The sequence below is a fragment of the Lactuca saligna genome, chromosome 5, assembly GCF_052625555.1.
Source record: "Lactuca saligna cultivar CGN05327 chromosome 5, ASM5262555v1, whole genome shotgun sequence".
Taxonomy (NCBI): domain Eukaryota; kingdom Viridiplantae; phylum Streptophyta; class Magnoliopsida; order Asterales; family Asteraceae; genus Lactuca; species Lactuca saligna.
This window is the reverse complement of record NC_136421.1, coordinates 20,911,502-20,926,231: the sequence shown is the minus strand read 5'-3', so window position 1 is coordinate 20,926,231 and position 14,730 is coordinate 20,911,502.

Here is a 14,730-nt window from a genome sequence, read left to right as displayed (position 1 = left end):
GGACCATGAATATCGTAGATCTAAGCCAATGGAGACTACTTGCTCATAAACTCTCCATCTTTGGGACCAAAACCCTAGAACTTGGTCCAAGAAGCATACCATAAGAACTAAAAGGAAAGATCTGAACTTTTTACCTTAGGAAGAAGCTCCAACCTTTGCTATCCATGGATCTACACTTGTACACCAACTTCTAACCTCCACAATGGACTCCTTTTCTCTTTTACTACCTTGAAATGACACCCCGAAGCTTAGAACACTCACAAACAAGCTATAAACGAAGGAACAACTGTCTTAGGGTTTCTTTCTGAAGGATGGTGGCCGAGGAACCAAACCATCTCATTCCTTTTATAGCCAACAACCCAAATTAGGGTTTTGGGTCTTGACCGGTTACGCCCGACGTAACCTTGGGTACACCCAGCGTACCCGGGTGATGACATGTTTAAATGAGGCGCGCGAGTACGCGCAGCGTACTCACTCAACACAAAGGCCCAAAATGACAAATAATAAAAGATGAAGGGCTAATTAGTGGTACCTGCATTTAGGGCTGTTACAATTCTCCCCCAATAGAACCAGACTTCGTCCCTGAAGTCTTATACCAAAAACAATTCCGGATGATGCCCCCGCATCTCCGACTCGGACTCCCACGTCAGCTCAGACCACTTCCGATGCTGCCACTGCAATTGTACCAAGGGTACTTCCTTCTTTCTCAGAACCTTAAACTTTCGATCTCTAATTGCCACTGGTCTCTCAACATAGTTCAGGCCTGCATCCACCTGAATATCCTCTAATGGTACCACTGTCGACTTGTCGGCAATTTCCTCAACTGTGACACATGAAAGGTGTCATGAATTTGACCCAGCTCTGCAGTTAGATCCAAACGGTAGGCTACCCTGCCTACCCTTGCGATTACCCTGAAAGGTCCAATATATCGAGGTCCCAACTTGCCCCTATTCCTGAATCGAATCACTCCTTTCCAAGGAGAGACCTTTATGAGTACAAGGTCACCAACCTGAAACTCGAGCTCGGACCGACGCCTGTCCGCATAACTCTTCTGGTGACTCTGAGCGGTCAACAATCTCAGCTTGACCTGCTGTATCTGCTCGGTCATCTGAAGCACAATCTCCGTACTACCCATTACCCGTTGCCCCACCTCTCCCCAGCAGATGGGGGTTCGACACCTCCTCCCATACAACAGCTCAAAGGGTGGCATACCAATGCTCGAATAATGGCTATTGTTGTACGAAAACTCTGCCAAGGGTAAATAGGTGTCCCAACTCCCTCCAAAATCAAAAACACACGCTCGGAGCATATCCTCGAGCATCTGAATCATCCGTTCACTCTGTCTGTCCGTCTGTGGGTGGTATACGGTAGTGAAATGCAACCTCGTACCCAACTCCTTGTGAAACTTCTTCCAAAATCTGGAAGTAAATCGTACGTCCCGATCTGAAACAATCGACATTGGAACCCTGTGCCGCGATACCACCTCCCTCACATATGACTCAGCCAACCTCTCAGCAAAAGAGCTCTCACTGATAGCAAGAAAATGAGCGCTCTTCATCAATCTATCCACAATCACCCAAATTGCATCGACCCCTCTCGCAGTCCTTAGCAATTTGGTGATAAAATCCATGGTAATCTGTTCCCACTTCCACTCGAGAATTTCCAGTGGCTATAACTTACCATGCGGATGCTGGTGCTCGGCCTTTACCTAACGACAAGTCAGGCACCTCTCGACGAACCATGCAACATCCCTCTTCATACAGGGCCACCGATATTCCTTCTTTAGGTCCAAATACATCTTAGTAGCCCCGGGATGGATCGAGAACATCGATCGATGTGTTTCTTCCATCAAAATGGTATGCATCCCGCCCACAAACGGTATCCAAATCCGACCCTGAAATGTCATTAGTTAACGACCATTGGTAACGAATTCTGATACCTGCCCGACAACCCGCTCCCTCTTTCGGTTTTCTGCTCTTCCAGCCTCAGCTTGGCCCACTCAGATGGTGTCCAATACCAGATTCATCACCTTCAACCTCATACAAACGTCTTGGATTGGGGCGCTCTCCGCCCTACGACTCAACGCATCGGCTACGACATTAACCTTGCCCGGGTGGTATAGGATCTGACAATCATAATCCTTCACCACTTTCAACCATCTCCTCTGGTGCATATTCAGGTTGAGCTGATCCATCAAGTACTTTAGACTCTTGTGGTCTGTGTATATGGCACACCGAAACCCATATAGATAGTGTCGCCAGATCTTGAGGGAAAACACCATAGCCCCCGGTTCCAGGTCGTGGGGGGATATCTCGACTCATGAGGCTTCAGCTGCCTCAATGCATATGTTATAACGTGCCCCCTTTGCATAAGTATTGACCCTAACCGAAATATTGATGCATCAAAATATACCACAAAATCCTCCATCCATTCCGGGAGTGCGAGCACCAGGGCCTCGCACAACTTCTGACGAAGGGTCTCAAATGAGGACTGCCGCTCTGGACCCCATGAAAATGTAACACCCTTCTGGGTCATCTTGGTAAGTGGCACAATGATCTTGAAGAAATCCCTAATAAACCTCTGATAATAGTCGACCAATCCCAGAAAGCTCCTGATCTCAGTGGGTGATCTCGGCACTTCCCATCTCATCACCACCTTGATCTTGGCCGGATCGACCAATATTCCCTTCTAGTTAACAAGATGTCCTAGGAACTGGACCTCTCGTAACCAGAAATCACACTTGGAGAATTTGGCATATAGCCTCTTCGATCTCACAACTCCAAGAATCCCCCTCAAATGTTCCTCATGCTGCTCTCTAGACCTCGAATATACCGAAATATCATCAATGAATATGGTCACTGACCGATCCAGCATCGGCCTGCACACCCTATTCATAAGATCCATGAACGTAGCTGAGGCATTGGTGAGCCCAAAAGGCATCACCAAAAACTCATAATGTCCATAATGAGTTCTGAATGCAATCTTCTAGATATCTTCATCCCGAACCCTCATCTGATGATAACCCGACCTCAAGTCTATCTTGGAGAACCAATATGCCCCCTGCAACCGATCGAATAGACCGTCAAATTGTTCAACTCCCAGTAATCGATACACATCCGGTGTGAACCATCCTTTTTCTTGAAAAAAAGAATCGGTGTTCCCCAAGGTGAGCTACTCGGTCAAATAAACCCCGTTCCCAACAGCTCCTGAAGCTGCGAGGATAACTCCTGCATCTCTGGTGGAGCGAGGCGATAAGGCGCCTTGGCGATGGGTGCCGCTCCCGGAACCAGATCGATACGGAACTCTACTTTCCTTTTCGGAGGCACGCCCGACAGTTCCTCAGGAAACACCTCCGGAAACTCGCACACTACTGGAACCTCGTCAACTGAATTTGGCCTCCCCGCAGCCACTCGTGTGTCCATCACATAGGCTATGAATCCACTATAGCCCTGGTGCAAACTCTGTCTCGCCCTGGCAGCCGAACAGAATGCTGACCCACACCGTGTCCCCTTGCCATACATAGTAAGCACTCCTCCACTAGGGTCTCATATGGTAACTAGCTGTCTCTCACAGTCAATGACCGCTCCAAACTTACTCAACCAGTCCATTCCCACGATGACACATACATCTCCCATTGCGATAGGAACTAGATCTATAGGGAACTTGACACCAAAAATCTCGAGCACACATCCTCGAATCATGTCGACAGCGTAAACCGCTTTCTCATCAGCTATGGAAACCCTCAGGGGTTGACTCATTACCTCCTGATTAATACCGATGTGCTGACTAAAAGCCAAAGATACAAAAGACCGACTCGCACCCGAGTCAAATAATACCAAGCCAGGTACAGAATTCACAAGAAAAGTACCTACGGATAACATAATATAAGCACAATATCTCAGCATGAAAGTAAATACATGAAAGAATACATACCAGCCACGACATCAGGTGCCGCGCGGACATCCTCCACAGTCAACTGAAAAGCTCTCCCACGAGCCTTCGGAGCCTCGGCCTTCGCCGATCGAGTCTCGGTAACCCTAGCAGCAGGCGCAGATCCCTGTGCTTCGGAATTCGTTACCGATGGATCGAGAACTTCGATCAATGTGCTTCTTCCATCAAAATGGTACTAGTCCCGCCCACAAACGGTACCCAAATCTAACCCTGAAATGTCATAAGTCCCCGACCATCGGTAACGAATTCCGATACCTGCCCGACAACCTGCTCCCTCTTTCGGTTTTCTGGTCTCGCAGCCTCAGCCTGGGCCCCTCGGATGGTGTCCAATACTGGAGTCATCACCGTCAACCTCATACAAATGTCTCGGATCGGGGCGCTCTCTGCCCTACGGATCAACGCATCGGCTACGACATTAGCATTGCCCGGGTGGTAAAGGATCTCACAATCATAATCCTTCACCACATCCAACCATCTCCTCTGGCGCATATTCAGGTTTGGCTGATCCATCAAGTACTTCAGACTCTTGTGGTCCGTGTATATGGCACACCGAACCCCATATAGATAGTGTCTCCAGATCTTGAGGGCAAACACCACAGCCCCCAGTTCCAGGTCGTGGGTGGGATATCTCGACTCATGAGGCTTCGGCTGCCTCGATGCATACGCTATAACGTGGCCCCTCTACATAAGTACTGCCCCTAACCCAAATATTGATGCATCACAATATACCACAAAATCCTCCATCCATTCCGGGAGTGTGAGCACTGGGGCCTCGCACAACTTCTGACGAAGGGTCTCAAATAAGGACTGCTGCTCTGGACCCCATGAAAATGCAACACCCTTCCGGGTCATCTTGGTAAGTGGCACGGCGATCTTGGAGAAATCCCTAATAAACCTCCGATAATAGCCGGCCAATCCCAGAAATCTCCGGATCTCAGTGGATGATCTCGGCACTTCCCATCTCATCACCGCCTCGATCTTGGCCGGATCGACCAATATCCCCTTCTAGTTAACAAGATCTCCTAGGAACTGGACCTCTCGTAACCAGAAATCAAACTTGGAGAATTTGGCATACAGCCTCTCCGATCTCAGAACTCCAAGAATCTCCCTCAAATGTTCCTTATGCTGCTCTCTAGACCTCGAATATACCAAAATATCATCAATGAATACGATCACTAATCGATCCAACATCGGCCTGCACACCCTGTTCATAAGATCCATGAACGCAGCTGGGGATTTGGTGAGCCCAAAAGGCATCACCACAAACTCGTAATGTCCATAACGAGTTCTGAATGCAGTCTTATGGACATCTTCATCCTGAACCCTCATCTAATGATAAACCGACCTCAAGTCTATCTTGGAGAACCAAGATGCCCGCTGCAACTGATCGAATAGATCGTCGATCCTAAGTAACAGATACCGGTTCTTGACCGTCAACTTGTTCAACTCCCGGTAATCGATACACATCTGGTGTGAACCATCCTTTTTCTTGACAAAAAGAATCGGCACTCCCCAAGGTGAGCTACTCGGTCGAATAAACCCCTTTCCTAACAGCTCCTGAAGCTGCGAGGATAACTCCTGCATCTCTGGTGGAGCGAGGTGATAAGGCGCCTTGGCGATGGGTGCAGCTCCCGGAACCAGATCAATACGGACCTCCACTTGCCTTTCCGGAGGTACGCTCGACAGTTCCTCGGGAAACACATCCGGAAACTCGCACACTACTAGAACCTTGTCAACCAAATTTGGCCTCCCCGCGGCCACTCGTGTGTCCATCACATAGGCTATGAATCCACTGCAGTCCAGCTGCAAACTCTGTCTCGCCCTGGCAGCCGAACAGAACGCTGATCCACAACGGTTCCCCTCACCATACATAGTAAGCACTCCTCCACTAGGGTCTTGTATGGTCACCAGCTGTCTCTCGCAGTCAATGACCGCTCCAAACTTACTCAACCAGTCCATGCCGACGATGAAACAGACATCTCCCATTGCGATAGGAACTAGATCTATAGGGAACTTGACACCAAAAATCTCGAGCACACATCCTCGAATCACATCGGTGGTGTAAACCGCTTTCTCATCAGCTATGGAAACCCTCAGGGGTTGACTCATCACCTCCTGATTAATACCGATGTGCTGACTAAAAGCCAAAGATACAAAAGACCGACTCGCACTTGAGTCAAATAATACCACGGCAGGTACAGAATTCACAAGAAAAGTACCTACGCATAACATAATATAAGCACAATATCTCAGCATGAAAGTAAATACATGAAAGAATACATACCAGCCATGACATCGGGTGCCGCACGGACCTCCTTCGCAGTCTACTAAAAAGCTCTCTCACGAGCCTTCGGAGCCTCGGCCTTCTCCGGTCGAGTCTCGATAACCCTAGCAGCATGCGCTGGTCCCTATGCTGATCCTTGGTGAAGCTGAAGACACTCAGCCTTCCGATGGCCGGTCTGGTTGCAACGGAAGCAAACCATAAATCTCTTGGGGAAATCCCTAGTGATGTGCCCCTCCTTGACACATTTGTAGCAAGCACCTGATCGACAGGCCCCCTCATGACCCTTGCCACACTTTCCACAAGTGCGGCCCTTCTGACCTCCCGTTCTCGAATCGGCGGACTTGGTCCGCTTGGCTACCGGATGGGACTAAGCCAGCTGACGATCCAGCCGCTGAGACTCGGCCTCCTCCCTAGCCTGAGTCTCCAACTTGATCTCCCTCTTCCGGGCATTTGCCTGGAGCTCAGCAAATGTCTGGTATGTCAAGTTCGATACGGACTCCCGAATGTCCCTCCTCAGAATACCCAAATATCGGCTCATCTGTGCCTGCTCAGTGGACACCTGCTCAGGACAGAACATCACCCTCTCATGAAACTTCCGGGTGACCACAACAACTGAATTGTTACCCTGCTTGAGGGTCAAGAACTCCTGAATCAACCGTTCCCTCTCCACCGGGGGAACATACTCGTCTCTGAACATAGTAGTGAATCTCTCCCAAGTCACAGCTGAAATCTCCGCAAGAGTGAAGTTCACCGTCACGAACTTCCACCAATCCTTTGCTCCTAGGCGGAGCTGGTTCAAAGCGAACCGCACCCTCAGATGCTCCAGACATGAACACGTATAGAAGCATCCCTCAATGTTAGCAATCCATCTCATCGCAGCAATCAGATCCTGCATCCCATCAAACTCGGGTGGCTTCGTGTTGTTGAACTCCCGGAATAGCAACGAGTCACCTCCCTGAGGTCTGGCAGCAGCCACAACTGCTGTAGCTGTAGTGGCTGCGGCCGCAGTCACCGCGGCGTACCACTCATCGAAAGTCTCCATCAGCGTGGTCTTGATAGACCCAAACATCTTCGGAATCTCGGTCTGGATTGGCGCAGCCACTTCATCGTGGATCATTTGACGAAGCTCCTCGTCACTCACACCGCTCGTCCGAGGTTTGTGGCGTGTCCCAACCATAATGCCTCTAAAATACAACATAAAAATATCAGAGACTCAATCGAGCATACTCGCACTCGATAATGCAACCCTACTCGACCTCCGATACCCAAAGGTTCTTACTTGGACTGCCCACTGATCCAGTGTCTTTAGTAGTACAGGCCCTATACTACTGACTACACCGCATCAGCATTCACCCCAAGTCCTCCTCCTTGGACCCCGGATCATGAGTACTCTATTCTTGCTATGCACTGGCTACCTACTCGCTCTCAAGGCATCTCATAGCAGCATGTTTTGCCTAGACTAAGGCATCACAAATCAGGCCACTCTAGTCCTAATATGAATACCTAGTCTACTCTAGCATGCATAACATATCGTAACATATCTCATAACACATATTATACGGGTATTTTGGGGATTTTACCGTTCGAGTGCTGGCTGACCGTACACACTGCTTCTTCTTTTGGTTATCACAAAATCTCTTATAAAATTTTATGCTTTTATTATTGAATTTTGTTTTTCTCAAATCCTCGGTTTGAGTTCAGTTATGCACGAAGGTGCACCCGAATCCCTCAAACCAAGGCTCTGATACCAACTTGTAACAACGTAAATTTTCAAAACAAAATTTTCATTTCATAAAACATGTTTTCATCCAAATCAAGTCATAAAATCCAATGTATCATAACAAAATACAAATCATGTAAATCCCAAGATCATAAATAAATCCTCTGATAGTGTGTACGGATCATGCCGGCGCCTTACCACGGTCCTCGCTAGTACCTGAAACACGTAACACAACAACTGTAAGCATAAATGCTTAGTGAATTTCCCAAAATACTACTTACGCACATACTCCCTTCCAGGACATGACCTTCCGGTCCATGTGTCTTAGGGGACTTCCGTCCCGACCCAGTAAACCTTCCGGTCCTACCTGCGTCGACCTTACGATCCACATCACAATGGTTTCCGGCCGATAAAATATATGCCTTCGGACCCATAACATAATGTCTTCCAGCCCATATCAAGCATAGCATACATAGCACATACAAACGGTTAACTTATCATATACAATGCATACAACTCATAACATATCCGACCTTCCGATCACACAATAATACCCTTCCGGGTACAATATAGTCAGAAGACTCACCTCGTGGAAAGTCTAGAATCTCACGTGCTCGCTATCTCCGAATCTCGAAACGAAGACCCAACCCCGCCTAATCATAACGAAATATCATCTTAATTAATATAGACTTCTAAGACTAGGCTTCACCCTTTTTGTTATTCCTCAGAGGGGTAAAAGACCATTTACCACCGCCCCTTGACTCAAAGTCCACATGTTAACCAAAACCCTAAAAGTCAACGAAAGTCAACATACCACAGTGCGCGGGGCGTACCGACTTCTGTACATAGGGCGTACATCACTGATTCACCATCGGGGTCTCAACCCCGTACGCTGCGCGTACTGGGAGTTGCGCCCAGCGTAACACCCAAATTCAGCCACACCTGATTTCTGGTCTTAAATGGTTAAGACAATTCTTCAACTTCTAGATCCAACTCTCTTTAACTCTCCTAACCCATAAAGTCAAAACCTTTAAGCCTTGGAATGGCTGTAAAGGCTCCTACACTCTCTAATACCTTTCCTTTTCAACTCAAAAGATCAAGATCTCATGCATGGCTAATCATTTACATCCAAGATTACATTTTTATGAACATACAACTCAAATGGACCATGAATATGGTAGATCTAAGCCAATGGAGACTACTTGCTCATAAAGTCTCCATCTTTGGGACCAAAACCCTAGAAATTGGTCAGAGAAGCATACCATAAGAACTACAAGGCAAGATCTGAACTTGTTACCTTAGGAAGCAGCTCCAACCTTTGCTATCCACGGATCTAAACTTGTACACCAACTTCTAGCCTCCACAATGAACTCCTCTTCTCTTTTACTACCTTGAAATGACACCCCGAAGCTTAGAACACTCACAAACAAGTTATAAACGAAGGAACAACTGTCTTAGGGTTTCTTTTTGAAGGATGGTGGCCGAGGAACCAAGCCATCTCATTCCTTTTATAGCCAACAACCCAAATTAGGGTTTTGGGTCTGGACCGGTTACGCTCGACGTAACCTTGGGTACGGCCCGCATACCAAGGTGATGACGTGTTTAAATGAGGCGCGCGAGTACGCACAGCGTACTCCTTGTACGCCCAGCGTACTCGCCCAACACAAAGGCCCAAAATTACAAATAATAAAAGATGAAGGGCTAATTAGTGGTACCTGCATTTCGGGCTGTTACAATTCTCCCCCAATAGAACCAGACTTCGTCCCTGAAGTCTTATACCGAAAACAATTCCGGATGATGCCCCCGCATCTCCGACTCGGACTCCCACGTCAGCTCGGACCACTTCCGATGCTGCCACTGCACTTGCACCAAGGGTACTTCCTTGTTCCTCAGAACCTTAACCTTTCGATCCCTAATTGCCACTGGTCTCTCAACATAGTTCAGGCCTGCATCCACCTGAATATCCTCTAATGGTACCACTGCCGACTCGTCGGTAATACATTTCCTCAACTGTGACACATGAAAGGTGTTGTGAATCTGACCCAACTCTGCAGTTAGATCCAAACGGTAGGCTACCCTGCCTACCCTTGCGATTACACTGAAAGGTCCAATATATCGAGGTCCCAACCCTCCCCTCTTCCTGAATCGAATCACTCCTTTCCAAGGAGAGACCTTTATGAGTACAAGGTCACCAGCCTGAAACTCGAGCTCGGACTGACGCCTATCTGCATAACTCTTCTGGCAACTCTGAGCGGTCAACAATCTCTGCCTGACCTGCTATATCTGCTCAGTCGTCTGAAGCACAATCTCCATACTACCCATTACCCGTTGCCCCACCTCTCCCCAGCAGATGGGGGTTCGACACCTCCTCCCATACAACAGCTCAAAGGGTCGCATACCAATGCTCGAATAATGGCTGTTGTTGTACGAAAACTCTTCCAAGGGTAAATAGGAGTCCCAACTCCCTCCAAAATCCAAAACACACGCTCGGAGCATATGCTCGAGCGTCTGAATAGTCCGCTCACTCTGTTCGTCCGTCTGTGGGTGGTATGCGGTACTGAAATGCAACCTCGTACCCAAATCCTCGTGAAACTTGTTCCAAAATCTGGAAGTAAATCGTACGTCCCGATTTGAAACAATCGACATAAGAACCCCGTGCCGCGATACCACCTCCCTCACATATAACTCGGCCAACCTCTCAGCAGAAGAGGTCTCACTTATAACAAGAAAATCAGTGCTCTTCGTCAATCTATCCACAATCACCCAGATTGCATCGACCCGTCTCGCGGTCCTTGGCAATTTGGTGATAAGATCCATGGTAATTTGTTCCCACTTTCACTCGGGAATCTCCAGCGGCTGTAACTTACCATGCGGACATTGGTGCTCTGCCTTTACGTGACGACAAGTCAGGCACCTCTCGACGAACCATGCAATATCCCTCTTCATACAGGGCCACCAATATTCCTTCTTTAGGTCCAAATACATCTTAGTAGCCCCGGGATGGATCGAGAACATCGATCGATGTGCTTCTTCCATCAAAATGGTATGCGTCCCACCCAAAAACGTTACCCAAATCCGATCCTGAAATGTCATAGGTCCCCGACCACCGGTAACGAATTTCGATACCTGCCCGACAACCCGCTCCCTCTTTCGGTTTTCTGGTCTCGTAGCCTCAGCCTGGGGCCCTCGGATGGTGTCCAATACCGGTGTTATCACCGTCAACCTCATACAAAAGTCTCGGATTGGGCCGCTCTCCGCCCTACGGCTCAACGCATCGGCTACGACATTAGCCTTGACCGGGTAGTATAGGATATCACAATCATAATCCTTCACCACATCCAACCATTTCCTCTGGCGCATATTCAGGTTTGGCTGATCCATCAAGTACTTCATACTCTTGTGGTCCATGTATATGGCACACTGAACCCCATATAGATAGTGTCGCCAGATGTTGAGGGAAAACACCGCAGACCCCAGTTCCAGGTCGTGGGTGGGATATCTCGACTCATGAGGCTTCAGTTGCCTCGATGCATACGCTATAACGTGCCCCCTCTGCATAAGTACTGCCCGTAACCCAGATATTGATGCATCACAATATACCACAAAATCCTCCATCCATTCCGGGAGTGCGAGCACCAGGGCCTCCCACAACTTCTGACGAAGGGTCTCAAATGAGGACTGCCGCTCTGGACCCCATGAAAATGTAACACCCTTCTGGGTCATCTTGGTAAGTGGCACAACGATCTTGGAGAAATCCCTAATAAACCTCCGATAATAGCCGGCCAATCCCAGAAAGCTCCTGATCTCGGTGGGTGATCTCGGCACTTCCCATCTCATCACCGCCTCGATCTTGGCCGGATCGACCAATATCCCCTTCTGGTTAACAAGATGTCCTAGGAAGTGGAGCTCTCGTAGCCAGAAATTACACTTGGAGAATTTGGCATACAGCCTCTCCGATCTCAGAACTCCAACAACCTCCCTCAAATGTTCCTCATGTTGCTCTCTAGACCTCGAATATACCAAAATATCATCAATGAATACGATCACCGACCGATCCTGCATCGGCCTGCACACCCTGTTCATAAGATCCATGAATGCATCTGGGGCATTGGTGAGCCCAAAATGCATCACCACAAACTCGTAATGTTCATAACGAGTTCTGAATGCAGTCTTCTGGATATCTTCATCCCGAATTCTCATCTGATGATAACACGACCTCAAGTCTATCTTGGAGAACCAAGATGCCCCCTGCAACTGATCGAACATATCGTCGGTCCTAGGTAATAGATACCGGTTCTTGACAGTCAACTTGTTGAACTCCCGGTAATCGATACACATCTGGTGTGAACCATCCTTTTTCTTGACAAAAAGAATTGGCACTCCCCAAGGTGAGCTACTAGGTCGAATAAACCCCTTTCCCAACAGCTCCTGAAGCTACGAGGATAACTCCTGCACCTCTGGTGGAGCGAGGCGATAAGGCGCCTAGGCGATGGGTGCCGCTCCCGGAACCAGATCGATACGGAACTTCACTTGCCTTTCCGGAGGCACACCCGACAGTTCCTCGGGAAACACATCCGGAAACTCGCACACTACTGGAACCTCTTCAACCAAATTTGGCCTCCCCGCGGCCACTCGTGTGTCCATCATATAGGCTACGAATCCACTGCAGCCCAGCTGTAAACTCTGTCTCGCCCTGGCAGCTGAATAGAATGCTGACCCACACCGGGTCTCGTCGGTATACACAGTAAGCACTCCTCCACTAGGGTCTCATAGGGTCACTAGCTGTCTCTCGCAGTCAATGACTGCTCCAAACTTACTCAACCAGTCCATGCCCACGATGACAAAGACATCTCCCATCGCGATAGGAACTAGATCTATAGGGAACTTGACACCAAAAATCTCGAGCACACATCCTCGAATCACGTCGGGGCGTAAACCGCTTTCTCATCAGCTATGGAGACCCTCAGGGGTCGAATCATCACCTCCCGATCAATACCGATGTGCTGACTTAAAGCCAAAGATACAAAAGACCGACTCGCACCCGAGTCAAATAATACCAAGGCAGGTACAAAATTCACAAGAAAAGTACCTACGCATAACATAATATAAGCACAATATCTCAGCATGAAAGTAAATACACAAAAGAATACATACCGACTCGTCGCCGAGTCGGTCTCCCGACTCGTCGAGTAGATCACTTAAACTTCCCACAGATCACGAGTCTACTCAACGAGTTGGTCCCGCAACTCGTCGAGTCTTATAGAAAAAAATATGAGAATGTATTGAATTAGATGCATACCAGGAATCAGGTGTTACACTCCAATTCATCGAATATAGGCTTTGAAAAACGAAAAAATTTGCATTCTAAGATTATACGAGCTGAGGCTCGAGCAGTTATGCATTTCTCCTCTTGTTGTGGTTCACTCCACTATAAAGTATCATATTTCATCATCTTCTCTAACTTCATAAGATCACAAAAATCTCCACTTCCCTCTTTTTGAATCATCTTAGCATCTCTCATCACTTCATTGTCACAATCCATAAAAGCACTTCATCATTGCTTCGCTTATGAAGACTTATTGGTTTGACCAATTGCAAAAGTAATTTCTTCCGGCCCCACTCTTAATGTATACTTGGAGTCATGGATGTCAACTAAAGATCTAACAATACTTAGGAAGGGTCTCCCAAGAATTACTGGAACTTCTTCATCTTCTTTCATGTTTAAAACAACAAAGTAAACTAAAAAGATGAACTTCCCAATTTTAGCAAGAAAATGTTCCATGATGCCTTGAGGATATGTGATGGACTGGTTTGTGATATGTATAACCATCCTTGTCAGCTTTAATTCCAGTAGGTTAAATTGCTTGAGAAATGAATAAGGCATCAAGTTGATACTAGCTCCCAAGTCGGCTAATGCATTTTCGTGGATTTTCTAAATTCAAAAGGTATCGAGAGGCTTCTCGGATCTCTCATCTTTGTTGGGATTTCATGCATAATTTTTGCTAAACATTGTTCATTAAGTATCACCTTTGAAGCTTGAATCAAGTCCTTTTTCTAAGAAGATCTTTGAGAAATTTAGCATACTTTGGCATTTGAGCGATGGTTTTTATAAATGACAAGTTGATCAAAGGTGTCTTAACTTGCTTCATGAAATGTTTATGCTATTGTTCTAATTCGAACATCTTATGTCGTTTCGGATAAGACAATAGTGGCTAATACGACTTGACAAACGGGTCTTCTTGATTATGAGAAAATAACCATGACATGGCCATATGATTACCACGTTGTGGTAACTTGGTAGTGATGACCTCCTTTTTTTGGCTTTTTCCACGAGATGCTGATCATTAAGAGAATTGGTAGTTTCTAGGAGCGCCAAAGGCTCATTCCTCTTACCCCCTTCATTTGTGAAGGCTAAAACATGAGACTTTAGGTTGGTCTTGGTGTTGCTCGGTAAAGTGAAAAGTAATCGTACTTGTAGAAGCTTCAAGAGTTTCCTTACTTCCTTCTTGATATTAAGAATGGAGGCTTGCTGTTTTCTGAGTTCCGCTTCATGGATGCTTCAACAAAATGAGCTAGAATAGACTCGAGGTCCGATTTCTTTTCAAGATCCAATTGATCTTTTTTCCCACGATGTTGTTGCCTAAACTTCTCTTCCTTTTCTCCTTTGTACTCATCGTTTGGCTTCTAATCTCTCTTGGGTTTCCTCCAATCACCATCATATCTATCACCACTTGAATAGGAAACTTGAGCTTTCTTTTTTCAATTCTCATCTAAA